Below are 4,466 nucleotides of genomic sequence, written 5' to 3'. Positions count from 1 at the left end.
ATTTGTAGTATCAGAGATGCAAGAGAGCATTTATGAGTTGAAATTAACTTGAAAGAAGTGGATATTATTACTTGTTTCTCCTCCCTGCTAACCATCAAAGAAAGTTTTTTTCTCTGTGTTACCTTTCTTTAACTTTTCATAGTTGTGGACTCATGCAATAGGTCTCATTTTGAAATGATTTAACTAAATATCTTTTCCCTAGATTGACATATATTGTCCTTCAACATTCTTTAATACTGTTCAATGTTCCATTTTTCATGTCTCTCATAATTGTTTATATATTCATGGCCACCTTAATTGTTTCAGTTTTTAGGCCAATATGCACACTGTTTTTAAGAATATGAAGTACAAGAGAAAACCCAAAAGACTCAACAAAAATTCTTTTAGAGCTAGTAGACTAGTAGAGATCAATATCCAAAAATCAGTGGGATTCATCTATAGTAACAAAGAGAACTCAGAGAAGGAAACCAAGAAAATAATACTATTTACAATAGCCAACCACAAATTAAGATTCTTAGGAGTGAACATAATTAGAGACACAAAAGACCTGTACAAAATCAGTATTGTAGAATGAGTATGAGGGTCCAAGGTGGGGCCGGGGGAGGGTGGAAACAGAGGATTGAAGGGGAGGCTGGATGTAGGGTGTTACACATAGGGTTGCACTATTCAATGGGTGGGTGGGGTGAAGGAAATGGGAAGGATCTTTTGTGAAAAACAATGTATTCAGACTTGTAAATAAAGCAGAATAGAATTTAAAAAAATAAAATCACAGAACATTTCTATGAAACAGAAGAAAAGACCTAAATAAATGGAAAAATGTGCCCTGTTCATGGATAGGAAGACTCAATAATGTGAAAATGACAATCCTATGAAAAAGAAATCTACAAATTCAATGCAATCCCAATATAAATACCAAATTCATTTTTCAAGAAGATTGAAAGGGAAATTATCATGTTTATTTGGAGAGTAAAGAGACCCTGAATAAGCAAAGAACTTCTGTTAAACAAAAATAACGTTTGAAGTATAGCACTCCCAGACCTCAGAACCTACTATACAGCAGTAGTAACCAAAACAGCATGGTACTGGTACAATGACAGGCACATAGATGGATGGAAAAGAATTGAGAACAAAGAAATGGACCCAGCTTTCTATGGTCAACTGATATTTGACACGGAAATGTTGTTGTTTAGGTGCCATTGAGTTGAGTACGACTTCAAGCAACCCTATGATCAAAAGATCTGAATCTAGTCCTGTCCTGCACCATCCTCACACTTCCTGGCACACAAGAGCTCACTGCAGCAGTCACCATGTCAATCCACCTGGTTGAGGGTCTTCCCAACATGATGTCCCTCTCCACTGAATAGAAACTTCTAATTATATGTACAAAGTATGTGAGGCCAACCCTCATCATTCTTGCCTCCAAGAGCACTCTGGTTGCACCATCACCAAGACATATCTATTTGTATTCTTGGCTGTCCATGGAATGTTCAGTCCTCTTCTCCAACACTACAGATCAAAGGTATCAATTCTTTTTCTGTCATTCTTATTTATTTTCCAGGTTTTGGATGCATACCTAGTAATTGTAAAGACTCTGGCCTGAATCAGAAGCACCTTAGTTCTCAAACTGGCATCGCTACTCCTCAACAATTCAGAAAGTTTTCCAAACTGCAGATTTTGCCATTAAAATATGTCTCTTATTTCCTAACTGCTCATACCAAGGGTGTTAATTATGGATCCAATTAAGATGAAGCTGTTGACAGTTTCAATGTCCTCTCCATCTATCATGACACTGTCTATAGTTCCAGTGGCAAGAATCTTTGTTTTGTGTTCTTTATATTGATACACAACCCATACTGAAGGCTGCATTCCTTGATCTTCTGCAACAAGTGCTTCAAATGTTCATTTTCAGAAAACTAGGTTGCGTAATCTGCATAACACACATTGATGAGTCTCCCTCTAATCCTGATGCCACATTCATCTTCATAGAGCAAAGCTTCTCAGATAATTTTCTCAGCATAAAACCTTATATAGCCTATAGCCTTTAGCTTGGCATAGTTGGATCCTGGTGGGTGTTTGTGATTTACTTGAAAGCCAGGTAAACTGGACGTTTCTAAATTGTTATTAGCAATCAAATGTAAGCTGATTAACTCTATCTGATCTCATTTACAATCAGCTTAAGAGGAAAGCTTCTGTGTGGGCAATCAGGATCTGAAGCACTTCATATATTGTTGTCATAGCGAACTTATGTACAAGAGCTCTAAATGCTGCTCTATCCTGTGCCAACCTCACCATCTCAAACACACTCATTCCCACCACGCCAATCACAGAATCGATCCATCTCATCGAGGGTCTTCCTCTCCTGCGCCGCCACTCCACTCTCCAAAACATAATGTCCCTCTCCAAGGATCAGTCCCTCCTTGCAACATGCCCAAAATATATCAGATGAAGCTTCAGAATGCTTGACTCCAGGAAACATTCTGGCTTCACCCTCTCCAGAACAAACCTGTTTGTTCTCCTAGCAGTCTATGGTATATTCAACACTCTTCTCCAGCACCACAGCTCAAAGGCATCAATTCTCATTCTGTCATCCCTAGTCACTGTCCAGCACTTCATATAGTGGAGCTTATTGAGTGAATTGTTCAGCATACATTCCTGCTGCACATATTCCTTGATTTAAAAACTTAAAGCATTCAGTGTTACTTTTTTGTTCTGTTTAGACTACAGCTTCTTGTTCTGTGTTTATGTTTCACATGAGGTCAATTATGTTTTCTAAAATTCCCATTCTTCTCAATGTTAGGCATAATTTATTATAATTCACACAGTTAAAAGCATTTTGTATAGTCAATAATACAAGTATAAATATATTTCTGGTATTCTTTGCTTTCAGCTAAGATCAATCTGAACCAGCAATTATATTTCTTATGCCATGGCCTCTTCTAAATTTAGCTTGTTTTTCTGATGTTTCCCTGTAAATTGATTGTTGTAATAATTTCTGAATAATTAATATTCATTTATATGCATTTAGTTAACTTCCATTTTTCCTCATTGAATGCTCACATATTTACATTGTTCTTGTTCTCAATTATTTAAGGATTTTTTTTCACCCAAATTGTTGCCATCTCCTAGTTCTGATACAGTTGCTCTCAGTATGTGGTTATCACACTGTGTCTTTTGCACAGTAATTTGTGGCTGTGTCCTCACATCTTAGGTTTCTCAGCTCAATGTAGGCTGTGTTTATGGAGGTGTCACTGCTCATGGTGGATCTATCCTTGAATTTCTGTGAGTATCTTGTACTATCATCTTCTGGGTCAATTCGCCCCATCCACTCAAGTCCTTGTCCAGGAGTCTGTCTCACCCAATTCACATAAAAGCTGGTGAAGATGTATCCTGAAGCTTTGCAGGAGATCTTCACTGATGTCCCAGGCTTCTTCACCTCAGCCCCAGACTGAACTAGTTCTATCTCAGAATGAATGCCTATAGAGAGTAGATAGGGATGAATGAAATACATCTTGAATAACCACCCTCATTTATATCCTCTGTCCTGGAACTGAAGAATGTCTTAAATGTCTTACCTGTAGTCATTGCCACCAAGAAGAATATTCTCCAACTCCAGTCCATGGTGAGGAATTTGTGTTCTCAGAGGATTCTGGAGGGAAGGATATTGATGAGTGGAGCACAGGTCTACGCATATTTATCTCAATAGAACTTATATGATTTGCATATTTAAACAGCTGTCTATTTAAAAACCTAAGAACTGTTCAGCCTGATAAAAACAAAAAAGACACAGATAGACTCTGTTGTTGATGTGGACTGTAGAGTTGGAACCAATCCAGAGCTGACATTCATGCGGATTTTCAGAAGCAATAATCTCACAGAAAGAGGCAGCCATCAGAGCTATGTTATTGTTATGTGCTGCCAAGTCACTTGCGACTCATAGTGACCCTATGTGCAACAGCTCTGAACCCTACTTTATCCTGTGCCAACCAGAGCTATAGAGTACTAAAAATATGACTACTACTCCCTATAGTGTCCCGAAACACTGCAGACAAAGCTCTTCACACTATACTACAAGCTTTCAAACTTAAATCTAAATGGTGGAAAGATCACCTAGAAATGCCTTGGAGTCCATATTGGATTGTGCTGTTGAGCAGGTGTAAGGACTTCAATCAGGTTTTCTCAGGTCCAACAGGGCATGAACAACTCTAAGAGAAAGGCTGCCTTTGTCCCATATGAGGGTCTGGAAGTCTCCTGGACAACTGTGAAATTTGCTTTGCATCCCAAGAAAATGTCAGAAAATCCTGGTGTTAGTGACTTGAGAATCCAGGCTATGCACTAAAAAGATGCTTTTTTTTTTTCTCTCAGAGCATCATGCAGTGAATGACACAGGATTGTGTTTCTAAATAACATCTGAACAATGTTGTTGTTGTTAGGTATAATAAAATTTCTGATGATTCATAGCTCTGTAA

At 38.1% G+C, this 4,466-nt stretch overlaps 1 pseudogene; it reads right to left on the bottom strand.

Annotated features, from left to right (window-relative positions):
- The window catches only part of LOC102854117, a 21,310-nt pseudogene extending 17,728 nt beyond the window's left edge, over positions 1 to 3,582 (bottom strand).
- Positions 3,583 to 4,466: the final 884 nt, after the last annotated feature.

Source organism: Elephantulus edwardii, unplaced genomic scaffold (genome assembly GCF_000299155.1).
Source record: "Elephantulus edwardii isolate Elephantulus edwardi_28Jun2011 unplaced genomic scaffold, EleEdw1.0 scaffold00325, whole genome shotgun sequence".
Taxonomy (NCBI): Eukaryota; Metazoa; Chordata; class Mammalia; order Macroscelidea; family Macroscelididae; genus Elephantulus; species Elephantulus edwardii.
Note: the sequence above shows the minus strand (reverse complement) of the source record. Positions and strands in the feature narration are given on the sequence as shown.